Source organism: Leuciscus leuciscus, assembly GCF_965113295.1.
Source record: "Leuciscus leuciscus genome assembly, chromosome: 1".
Classification (NCBI taxonomy): domain Eukaryota; kingdom Metazoa; phylum Chordata; class Actinopteri; order Cypriniformes; family Leuciscidae; genus Leuciscus; species Leuciscus leuciscus.
The window spans coordinates 78,844,965-78,858,197 of record NC_138725.1 but is presented as its reverse complement, the minus strand read 5'-3'; the positions used below and the strand labels follow the sequence as shown (position 1 = coordinate 78,858,197).

At 35.6% G+C, this 13,233-nt stretch overlaps 1 protein-coding gene and 1 long non-coding RNA gene across 5 annotated transcripts in view; both read left to right on the top strand.

Moving 5' to 3' along the window:
• Nucleotides 1–13,233, top strand: part of LOC309512805 — a 159,193-nt gene that overhangs the window by 44,295 nt on the left and 101,665 nt on the right. The gene's annotated exons all lie outside the window — the stretch shown is intronic.
• The window catches only part of gprc5ba (G protein-coupled receptor, class C, group 5, member Ba), a 58,926-nt gene that overhangs the window by 13,016 nt on the left and 32,677 nt on the right, over nucleotides 1–13,233 (top strand). Inside the window, exon 2 of one of the 3 annotated variants that reach the window (XM_082186725.1) lies at nucleotides 3,789–3,817. The exons of 1 other annotated variant lie outside the window; for it this stretch is intronic. The gene's annotated coding sequence lies outside the window, so the exon portion shown is untranslated. Of the gene's footprint in view, nucleotides 1–3,788; nucleotides 3,854–13,233 lie in introns of all 3 variants that reach the window. One more of the 3 variants, XM_082186726.1, reaches the window with a different exon arrangement.

Here is a 13,233-nt window from a genome sequence, read left to right as displayed (position 1 = left end):
TCTCCAAACCAGAGAAAAGCATGTCTTTCACTGCACACACACACACACCATCTCCAAAGCAGAGAAAAGCACGACTTTCACTGCACACACACACACACACACACACACACACACACACACACACACACACACACACACATCGTCTCCAAAGCAGGGAAATGCGTGAGAGACGAGTGTTCAGATGCTGTGTCGAAACACAATCAATCACTGAACAGCCAATCAGTGTTCTCTGTTTCTATACTCATGACATCCATTATCCTTCAGTTTGGTTACTGAGGTTTTGTGTGTGTATGCCCAGTTGCCCCATTGTTAAAATATTAACCAAGCAATCGGCGAAGTGTGATGTTGTATAACTCATTAACATGGAAGGAATGCTAATATTGATTTACAAGCACTTTTTATTGGCTTGAGTTTGTTATAACTCGTCGTGACAAGCGTCAGTACATTTGTTGGTCACTTTGTTTCTATTTCTGCAACATTACACACACACACACACACACACACACACACACACACACACACACACACACACACAGAGAGATATCTCATTGGACTGAAGCGCTGAAGAGCTGTACAAAATATGACAAGTTTCACAGTGAAGCATCATGGATGTAACAGAAAGACATGGAGAGAGTGTGTGTGTGTGTGTGTGTGTGTGTGTGTGTGTGTTGAGGTTGGGACGTGCTGTTGATTTGCAGCGGATGGGCAACCCCCCACCCCACCGCTTTCTGGCTCATGCTGTTACCATGGCGATCACTGCACAATTACACATGACATCAGCTTTCCCTTTTTCCCAAACAGTGCAGTGACATGGAAGAAAGAAATACTGCAGTTCAACTTTGCACAAAAAAACAAGTGGCAATTTTCAACAGTGTCTTCAGAGTCAGAGGCTCTGTGATCGAATAAAGGGTGATCCCCCTTTTATGATTACAATTTCTGTAGTTTCGCTGACCTGATGTGACAGCTGATTTGTACGGAGGCATCTGATGAACTAAATTGGATTTTGCATGGAGTGAGCCTGGAGCAGTTTGTGTTCACGATGCCGGTTTCTAGTGAGCCGTACCATCAGCTGAAAGCACACCGTACCCAGACCACCTCACAAGACCGAGTCGGTTCGCTGTGCTTTGAAAGGGTCTAAGATAGTTTGAGAGTGTTATATAAGGTCCACTGAGTTCTGACCCCTGAAAACGACCCGACTGCATCTGAAATCACACACTTCCACACTGTATAGTAGCCGAAAAACAGTATGGCATTCACAGAACTCATAAAAGAGTAGGAGAAAAGTCCTCGTATGATCTATATACTTCCAGTGAGATTCTGAGGTGTGTGTGTGATGGACACTGTCCCATGAGGCCACGGGAGAGGGTTTGTGAACGGTCACATGATGAATGTAGTACATCCGGATTACACTCATATTATATAGAACATACTGTACTTTTTTAGAGGCGTTGAAGTAATAACTTATTCAATATATGTACCTACTCAAGTGAGGATGTGATTTTGGACACAGCCCAAGTGTTTTCCCTCAGCATCTGTTTCTTAAATAAATTAAATAAACTGGAAGCATGCAAGATTAATTAAATGTATTCATTTATTTGCAGCCAATGTATAATCTGAGACGGCCTCTGTAATACATTGGGTATTATAACAGTAATACAATCATAATTGATAATTACATTTCTGTAATGCGGTTGAACTCTTTTAGTTATCAGATAGATAAATGTTTTAAGGCAGAGCGACGCGTCTGAGACGAGACCGGTGCACCGATAAAACATTTTATTGTGAAAGGTTTCTATGGAAGAAAAATAAAAAAGCTCAACAATTGCTACAAATATATATCTTTTTTTCTACTTCGATTACAATGTCATTGTTTTAGTAGTAAATTGTGCATAAAACGAGCCATTTTATTTCTGGTCATTGACAAACATATAAAAGTGCTAGTAATAACTCAATCATTTAATTTTTGAATATGGCTTAGCTATATGTTTAATATCTCTGGCCCAGCAGATCATCAGATTCACGTCCCCGGAAACATATCATGTTTAACGTTAATAAATACAAACACAATAGTTCATATTGCATGAACTAATCTGAACATATAGAAATATATTAATGTGTAACCATATAGTAAAGTGTTTCCCACTTGACTGTATTATGTGAATATTATTTCCTTTATGTTCTTGTTTGTTGCAAAAAAAGACAGAGTATAGGCATTTAAAGTCAAATATATGTATTTCATCATATGTCATTCAAACTTTATGATCTGAACTGTGGACAAACAAGCTAGCTTATTAACAATGCTTTCTTTATACTTTAACATGTAGGCCTGTATACTACACCTTTTTGCCACACAATGTAGAGAGCATACAAAAATAAATGTAAGTTTTGGTTTGTAATAAATTAGAAAGACATCTTGGTAATAAATGGCTGGTAGGCTCATATTGACAAAAAGCCAGCCGGTGTATTTGGTAGGTTAAGTTGACAGTGACAGTCTAAAGTGCCTCTAGTACAACATTAGGTTGACTAATTATTATTAAGACAAAATTAAACATGAATTGTTGGATCCTTAAAATCATTGAATCAAACCATGTGATCAATATCACTCCAGCCAGACAAGCAAAGTTGGCAATAAATACAGAACATACAGTGACTTCATTGCAATTACAAACAATATGGAAAAAAGTAATCAGCTGACCACAGAAAAAAATATTCTATACAATAAAGTATGATAACAAATTCAAGCTTCAGTAATAAAATGTGCATAGATTCAGTATTTTAATAATGAATGATCTTTACAACAGCCGAGATACATTATTTTCCTGTTATCACTGTAAGTGAAACGATCTGTATTGAATTCTTATAACTCTCTGTATTCTCTGTCATGTCAATTTTCACGTCTGGTGAAAGTAAAGGCCGTTGTTTAAGTTACCAGTTTAAGGTTTAATGATGTACTAAAAACAGAAGAAACAAAGTTTTTCCTTTGCCTTTTTTGTGTACCAACCTGATGCATTGACAGATAAATATGTAGTTGATAAGAAGAAACTGTGCCAGAGAGTGAAGGAGGAGGTCGTGGCAGATGATGAGCAGAGGAACAGAGACTATTGTAAAACTGTAAATCATATCTGGCCTGTTTGATCAGCAGGTCAAAATGAATTAAAGGTGTTTAAGAAATCTGAAGCTTTTACATTGAAAAAATCATAGTGGGCTTATTCGGCACAGTTGGGTTTCACACATGTACCTTACAAGCCCACTTTAGATTTTGACGCAATACACAACATGGTGTTTAGATGAGAGATTCATATTTGATTTAATACTCTTCGTATATCTATAAGAACACATGGAAAACTTGGATTTAGGTGGGCTTAATATCTGTAATATCCGTATCTGTCTTGTACAGTCTCTGGCTGAGCTGAATTAACATTGGAAAGCATGCAGTCAACCTTTAAGATACTGTTGGTATTTTTTTACAGTGTAATATTAAGTTGTAGAGGACTGGGTTTTTTTTTTATGTGATTTTTTTGCTTTTGCTCACTGCTATACATATATATTAAGTTAAGAGTTATAAAACACTGAGCATGAGTGCACGATAATTCATCAGTGTTGGAGCGGTCTCACAGAACCATTGCATTAATACGTGAATACTATACCCCATTTCTCATCTAAATGCTGTACCTGTACCATAAAATGCATAAAAGTTTGAATCCTATCAAAGTTTTAAGAGACATTTAGTTGTGTGTGTATGTAACATGCAAAGTGTGAAAACTAAAACGGTTTCTTTTGTTGTGCAGGGTCCATCTCTTAGACCATCATTTTCAAGGTAACTGTTTTGCCGCTGAATATATCTTATACTAAGGTAAGCGTTTGGCTTTATTTAATATTAACCCATGACTCCCTTTATGCTAAGATATTTATGGGGATCGATTTGCTAAAACTACGTACACATACAGTGGCCACAACTGAGTCACACCTGTTTGAATGTCACGCATTAAAATATCAGGCGAAGGCATGAGCGGATGAGGCACCCTATGGAGAAAGTCTTTTCATTTGCATATATGCAAATTATTTATTCACAACGTCAAAGCGATTTATATATGATGATCTGTGTGTGAAGGAAATATACTGTACAAAATACTAAACAATAACCAAATAATGAGTCCATATAATCCAGAGCTATTAAGCACATGAAAAACATTCCAGAACATAATTTTCGGTTGTATACATTCCAATTTTCATAATTCACAATGTATACACTGCATCAGCAAAAATTGTGGGGGGAAATAAATATTACATTTGTTTAGAGCTTTTATTTATACAAATAACGACAGTCAAGCTGGATGACAAACAGGACCTCATAGAGAAGACAAAAAAACGATATAGCGTATCGCTATACAGATCATACATGGTTTGTGTGTTTGCACATAAACCCTCATTCTTCCCTCGCACTGTGTAACAAATCTTTCCCTCACGGGTCAAAATGACCCAAAGCCCTAAAATGTGACTCTTTTTTTTTGTCCACAAAGCTTATTTTATTTCATTTTGATAATATTTTTCTATTTTTAATGCAAATTTTTTGGGGAGATTTTTTTTTGTTGTTATTTTTATTTATTTTTTACCTTTAAATTACTAGATTTGACCAATAAATAAATAGTAATTTAAGCACATTCCACACATTCTTTCAACTTAAATTCAAAATAACTCACAATTTCATGCATAACCCTTTTAATTCAGCTCAAAATATCTTACATTGGGTGTCTTTGCCGACCTCTCGTGGAAAATAAATAATATAACATGATATTTCATGACTCTAGATGTCCTTATAGCTCTATATGGAGCAAATGAGCTATATCCTCTGGGTCCTAAAGTCCGTTTCTCTTCAGTGTGCATTCCGATACACATGTAGACATTATAAAATAATGTTTTAGTAAAGTTTAAGCATTTTTAGTTTGAATTTTGAGCATTTTTAGGTTTTTCTATGTGTGTTGAAGCATTCCTCGTATTCCATTCATTCCTATGGGGGTCAAATTGAGGTTTTTTTTGTGTGTATTCGTGGTTCAAGTGCAACAAAAGTCCTGGGTACCATGATGGTAGTTGAACAAACTCCGGGTTACAGGATTAGTTTTGAGTTGACAAAACCAAACCAATCTAACCAGGCTTTGTTGGTACCATGATCATCAACTTTCTCTGTTAACTCAGGCTTTGATCCTGAGTTTAGGGGTTTAGGTGTGACATCAGTAGCGAACAGCCAATCACATGCTGAGGAAGAGTGAAACTGCGATTCACTTCTCTTCTGCAGGATATTCCGAGATTTAAACAAATATAAGGAATTTAAACAAATTTACACAGCAAGAACAAAATGGCTGTATATGAAAGAGGACAACTAAAGAAAAAGTCTTGCTATATCAGTGCAAGTAAAAGTTGTGAAGTTAGTTTATACAGTTGATAAAGGTATAGAGAGAATTGAACTTTAAGCTCACATGTAGTCATTTTATAGCTTAATCTATTGATTCTAAAGTGTATTTATATTACCTTTATATATTTATTCCTTTAAACTGTGCGTAAAAATAATTGATAAACTAAATTTGTACATGTGATCGATTAATAATATTAATTACATCATATCTAAATCATACAAAATTATTATTCTAAATATTTTGGGTCAGGAATGGTCTAAACTGCTTCATAAACCATCTCTCTATCGCCTCAGCTGAGCTTGAGACATGCTGGGAAAGCAGACATTTTACACAGATGATTTTCTGTCACATCGTATAAATATCAGTTTATATTTCAGCCGAAGATTAAGAGATTGAAGAATATGAAGTACTATATAAATGCATTTACACAGCAAGAAAATATTTTGCTATATCAGTGCAAGTGAAAGTTTTCACTTCTGTGAAGTGTGGGAAATCACCAGGAGAATATTTGGCAATGGTCCTTTCAAGTCCATAAAAGGTTCAAGGTCCCATCATAAAACATTCAAATCCAGAATATTTTCATTGGACAAATATTTCACATACTGAAAAAAATAGGAAGAGATTATCAATATAATAATACTAATAGAATGTAAATGTGAGGAAGGGAAAAGGAAAACAAAACAAAAACAACAGTACACTTACAATATGCCTGGGTATAATGTATTTAGAAAGGACAGAAATAATGGGAGGGGTGGGGGGGGGGGGGGGTAATAATGTATGTTAGAAATGCTCTAAAGTGCACAATGATTGAATGGCCAAGTGAAATTGCTTTGGAATGTGTGGGTGTTGACATATCACTTTCTGCAACAATGTCTTTTGTTATAGTGTGTATACTGTATATTAGGGGTGGAACGGTACACAGAAGTCACGGTTCGGTTCATACCTCGGTTCAGATATCACGGTTCGGTACGAGTTCGGTACAATGGAGGGAAAAGCAAAACAAAAATGTAGAAGGCAATTTTTTTTCATTGTGCATGTCTGTAGGCTGTTCCACCAAAGGAAAATAAATGTTTTAAGCCTTGTATTTTTTAAATAAGTTTTATTAATAAAGTAAAGGCATAGAACCAGTTTATTTGTAGTGCATTGCCAATAGTTTTATATAATTAGTTTATTAATTAAATTAATAAAAAGACAAAAAGACCTTGAGATATGTTTGGTAATTGTACCTGAATGAATTTAAAATTCATTTGCTATATTTCAGATTAGAGCCCGACCGATATGGGATTTTTAAGGCCGATACCGATACAAATATTTGGCGATTTAAAAATCCGATATTCCGATATATATTTTTTTTAATCCAGAAACGCGTAACAAAACATGAACAGATTTCCCTAACATATGTTATTTGTAGTTATTTCACAATTTCATAATGTAGAGTCCTCAGCCTTACTAAAATAATATGATAATGCAGTTTAAAAATAAACTTGTTTGTTTTATTGTCACAACAGAACAGAAAATATTAAAGTTCTGATAAATATAATGTATATTAAAAATACAAACTTAAGATATGAAACTTAAAGTCCTTTGAACAAAAAAAATCAACTATTATTATTAATATTGACAGTAATAATTTTTAAAAATCAATGATGATGATATTATTATCATCATCATTTGTATTATTATTAAACAAGACAAAGGTCACTCCTTGTGTGTGTGTGTACCTTTAAATGCAATGTAAAAAGCGTCTGCCAAATGTCAATGTTATAAGCTACCTTATAATTACAATGTCAACTTGCTTATCCCTTTACCTGCACTCTTTTAATTCTATCCATCTATTCCATCAAGCTACAACAAACCATTTTCAATCATCAGTTGCTGCCTGCCTTCTAAAATCTACTACTTAGTGATGCACTAAATACATTATGTGACTCGTTAATGCTGTGGCTAAACGAAGTCAGCAACGCACACTTGGATTTCACACACGTGTAAAAGAAAAGCGAACTTTTATGCACAAGCTATGTTTGATACTTTTTCTCTGTCTAAATGTTCACTCCTCGCGTGCCTAACTTACATTTTACAATGCAGAGACTGGAACTACAGATATGCTAGTTATAAATACAGTAATCATTACTTTATTTAGGCAGAATAAGTTCGTTGTGATAGCCGCGTTCGGGCCAGAAGCTCCACAGCGCTTCACTAAAACACGCCCGTAACACGCCTCTCTGGAACAACGTCACACTAACCCATCATTTCACCAACAAATGGAAGTTTTATCAGAAAACGAATCAGAAATCACTGGAAACAGCGTTGAAAACAAACATGATAAAAGCGGCCGTTTGCTGGCATTTTTGTTGTTTACTTGAATATTTAAAACCCAAGCATCGATGTTTTACCACAGGTTTACAATAAAAAGTGATACATTGATCATAATGAATTAATTTATGTCAAAATTGCACATTAGTCACTCAGAAATAAATTACCGTTAACGTTAGGTCTATTTCACAAAAGAAAGAGGACACACTTACTTCTTCAGTCGCGTCTGTTTCTGTTTATTTGGTCGGCTAGTTACAGGACATATTTACATCACATTTAGAAAGAATGATAATTTCTACAAATATATGCCACCAAAAATACGACCTGAGGAGCTTTAGCACTCTCTCGACTCCCATACAGATATTTTCAGTCAGAGAATCAGAGGAAGCTCCCGAAAAAAAAGTTGCTTTATTTTATGATAGTCCGGTATAAAGAGACGAGACGTAGGCTACTGACAGATAAAATAAAAACATGACAATAGCCTTTATGATTGGTCTGATTTCTTCAAGCGTTCACTATGTTTTTACACTATGCGTATCTTCAAGCGTTTACTATGTTTACTATGGTAATGATTAGCGCGCATAGTCTTTTGCATCACAAACACAAGGCATTCAAACATGAACGCGAGTTAAATTATTTTAAAAGTCTTTAATGCTGACAGAATCATCCGGCGCTGCCGTCTCCCGACTCAGGTGAACTCTGGACTCTGTTCGTAACCACTCCTCTAGCCCGAGCGATCTTCCTTGTATAGTGCCCTCTGGTGGACAAACTATGCAGCGCCAACACTCATAACATGGTTGAAGCGTGTTTCGTCCGCTTTTATTTTATTTTTTAAATATTCATTTATCGGCCATTATAAATGCCGATACCGATAGTTTGGAAAATGCCTAATATCGGCCGATAATATCGGCCCGCCGATATATCGGTCGGGCTCTATTTCAGATCAATATATTTGTTTTCCTTAAAATTTTAATAACACTAACTTTATTCTCATCTGAATTTTAAATTATTTATTTCTGTATAAAATAATACTACCATTAAAAACAAATTTGATTTTCTTTTAATCAATGTAGAATATGTAACTTACTCACTGTGTTGGGTAACAGTTGTAGGTGACAGTTTGACAAGAGTTTACAGTTTGACAAAAGCACAATGTTGTGTTTTATTACGAGTGTACACAAATATAAGTAAACACTTTGCAGTTTGAATGATGTCCAATGAACAAAAAGAGTATGTTTTTATGTTTCCACTGTTCGATCGCGCCCGCGCCTCTTTGAACACACACACACACGCGCACGCACGCAGGCACACACACAACATATTCCAGCATTGCAAACTTGACATCGCAGCCTGTCCATTATAGCCTGTCTATGATTATAGCCATAGATATTATGTCTATGATTATAGCCCATAAGTTATAGCCACGGAGCTTCAGAGCTAAGGCGGAGCTACAGATTAGGTGTCCCTAAAGAACCCGCCGCGTATCTAACAGTAGTTCCGCATTACATTAATTAATTTGCACGCGAGTTTTATTTATTTTTATACCGTGTATTCTACGTGTGTATTCATGCACCGAACCGTGATGCCCGTACCGTCTCGGTTCAATACGAATACATGTACCGTTCCACCCCTACTGTATATAGAAAGCCCACTGCAAAAAAATGATTTTTATGAACAACTTAAACTTCTCCTTAATCACTGTGATAAAACCAAGGAAATTATTTTAAAGGGGTGGTATAATGCCCTTTTCACAAGATGTAAAATAAGTCTTTGATGTCCCCAGAGTATGTATGTGAAGTTTTAGCTCAAAATACCCCACAGATATTTTTATAAAGCATGTTAAAATTGTCACTTTTTGAGGGTGAGCCAAAATGCACCGTTTTGTGTCTGTTCCTTTAAATGCAAATGAGCTGCTGCTCCCGGCACAGGGGCGGAGCTTCAACAGACATGCACTGAAAATTTCAAAAACTTTTAGCCTTTTATGTTCAAACCGGAGTCAGACAAAGATGGAGAGACTCAAGAAGAAGTGACAACATGTAGAAGCAACAGGACATTTCTGAATGGTTTGTTGATTAATTTATGTAGCTTATGTGTAGTTATCTTCTTGTCTTTGATTAGCATATTCTGTCTTGATAATCTATCAATCCTGTTCAGGGGGCGGGGTTAATGTAAATTCTAGGGTTTGTGATGTCACTAACCCGGGAGGAAGCTCGTGTAGTCTCTACCAGCCGTTTGTTGTAGTCCTTCGAAAGCAATTTCTTTAAAAGCAAATCACTCCCTTTGCTTTGAACTTTGAGCGTTGTAACTTTGCAGATGTTGTTTATGCTCAAACAGCAACATTACACACTAACTAAAGTTAAAAAAGTGAAATCATAATCAACCACCCCTTTAATGGGTGATTTTAACATTAACTGGAATGTAAAGAAGGAACGAACAACTCTTAAAAAAATTACTGACTATTTTAATTTAACACAAATAATAAAAACACCAACCAGAATAACGAACCACTTGGAAACTAATAGATCTGTTATTCACAAACCATGCTGGTTTTCCACAGGGCTTTCATTTTATTTTTCTCCCAAAAATTAAGTAAAAAACGATTCAATTCATCTACATTTAATAACCATTACAATTTTATTACCAAAACATTTACATCAAAATCTTGATATTACTCTAAATGAAGTACATTGGTCTGAATTGTTCTCTGATAATGATATCGAAACCAACTCCCAGATATTTAACTCAAAAATGACAGAAGTTATGGTATGGGCTGAAATATGTGCCACCAGAAACTGAATTTGAATCATTTATATTTGAATTTGCATTGCTAAACTTGAATAATTGCATTGGAAAACTGAATTTGAATCACATAATTTGAAATTGTATTGTTTAATTTGAATAATTGCATTGAAAAACTGAATCTGAATTGTATAATTTGAAATTGAATTTATTTGTTTGGAACTGAAGTCCAATACAATTTGATCCTCACTGAAAATTCAACTCTCTATATATCCTCACATTCAGTTCTCACAATTCAGATTCAGATCACTAAATTCAATTTCAAGTTACTGTGACAGACATCCGGGTAGTTGGAGGATGAAGGAAGAGCAATCGAGCGCAGATCGATATCGATAGATAGAGTTCAGTGTCGCAGGATCATCACTCAGCACTAAATATGCCAGACTGTTGTGCTGCTTATGGATGTTCAAACGAAAGAGAAAAATAAATAAATAAATAAATAAATAACAGCAAGGGATAACATTTCACAGGTGAGAATGTGTTGAGGTCGGGTGGCGGGAGGCGGAGAGTTCCGTGGCCCGCGGCAGCATCTCTTCTCCCGGGCAGGAACACAGCTTCACCTTGCTGCTGCACCGGTCCCCGCTGATCCAGATGGGACCGGCCAAAGACATAGTGGTGATCGGGAGGATCAGAGCAACGCTCTGTTTTTCATGGCAACGGTGTGATATACTTATTACATGGCTTGGTTGAATCCCAATGTAGAATGCGGTCTGTTATTTCATGATAACAGAGCGCTGCAAAGTATATCACACCGTTGCCATGAAAAACAGAGTGTTGCTATGGACGCGGAACGGACTATTTTCTTTAGCGGAAGCAATACAATCGTTTTTAAATCAATAAACTCCTTTTTAAATCAATAATTTATGTCAAATTATTTATTTATTTTGTAGGTAGCCATGTAATAAGCGGGATAATGTATTGCGAGGCGGTTGTTATAGCGAATAACAACCCCTTCAGGCTGATTCAAGACCTGTCGGGGTTGTTATTCGCAATAACAACCACCTCGCTATATATATTATATATATCAGCCTGAAGCCTATAACTATATAGTTATAGGCTTCAGGCTGATTCAGGCAGATATATATATATATATATATATTATATATATATAAATATATATATATAAGAGATAACTCTATCTATCGATCTGCGCTCGATTGCTCTTCCTTCATCCTCCAACTACCCGGATGTCTGTCACAGTAACTTGAAATTGAATTTAGTGATCTAAATCTGAATTGTGAGAACTGAATGTGAGGATATATAGAGAGTTGAGTTTTCAGTGAGGATCAAATTGTATTGGACTTCAGTTCCAAACAAATAAATTCAATTTCAAATTATACAATTCAAATTCAGTTTTTCAATGCAATTATTCAAATTAAACAATACAATTTCAAATTATGTGATTCAAATTCAGTTTTCCAATGCAATTATTCAAGTTTAGCAATTCAAATTCAAATATAATTGATTCAAATTCAGTTTCTGGTGGCACATATTTCAGCCCATATTATGGAACCTTTTATAAAAAGGGGAAAAGGTAAAAAGAAGGGGAAACCATCAACCCTGGTTGAATAATCACTGCAAAATACTTATGAAAGAAAGAGACATCTTACTCAGTGTTTTTAAAATCTGGTCTTACCATTGATAGGCAAAGATTTACTTCCATGAGAAATAAAACACCTTACGTAAAGCCAAGGCAAAGTTTTTCTTGGATGTCATTACAAGTGCAAATGGAAATGGCAAAATCATATGGCAAAATATTAATAAACTGATTGGAAAGCAAAATAAAATGGACAATGATAGATTGGAAATAAAATTTAACAACGAGCTGCTAAATAATCCAAAAGAATTAGCAACTGAATTTAACAATTTCTTTATTAACTCTGTCAATGAAATAACACAAATGTTTAGTTCGTCAGAGATAGCTCGTAAGCCTATTAATCCTGGACAGCCGGTTTTCAGGTTAGAGCAAATAACTGATCTGGAAGTCAAGTCAAGTCAAGTTTATTTGTATAGCGCTTTTCACAATACAGATTGTATCAAAGCAGCTTCACAGTATTAAATTAAAATAATACAACAAAGTTTGTTTCAAGAGGAATTTATTGATTGATAAAATTAAATTAAATATCCCCAAAATATCCCCAACTGAGCAAGCCAAAGGCAACAGTGGCAAGGAACCGAAAAACTTCATCAAGTGACCTAATGGTGTCCTAAAACTCCATCAGGTGACCTAATGGAGAAAAAAAAAACCTTGGGAGAACCCAGGCTCAGTCGGGGGCCAGTTCTCCTCTGGCATTTATGAGCTAGAGGCCGGATTGTAGTTTGAACTGTAGGATTATATGAATGCCTGGCTGAAGAGATGCGACTTTAATCTAGTTTTAAACTGGGAGAGCGAGTCTGAGCAACGAACAGTATCAGGAAGACTATTCCAGAGTTTTGGAGCCAAATGTGAGAATGCTCTCCCTCCTTTGGTGGTTCTGGATATCCTAGGTATGACCAAAAGCCTTGAATTTAGTGATCTTAAAGAGCGCGATGGATTATAGGGTGATAGAAGATCCGTTAAATAGACTGGAGCTAAGCCGTTTAGGGCTTTATAGGTCAGTAGCAATACCTTGTAATTAATACGGAACTTTATAGGTAACCAATGCAGTGATGATAAAATCGGTGTTATATGATCATATTTTCTTGATCTAGTAAGAACTCTAGCGGCGGC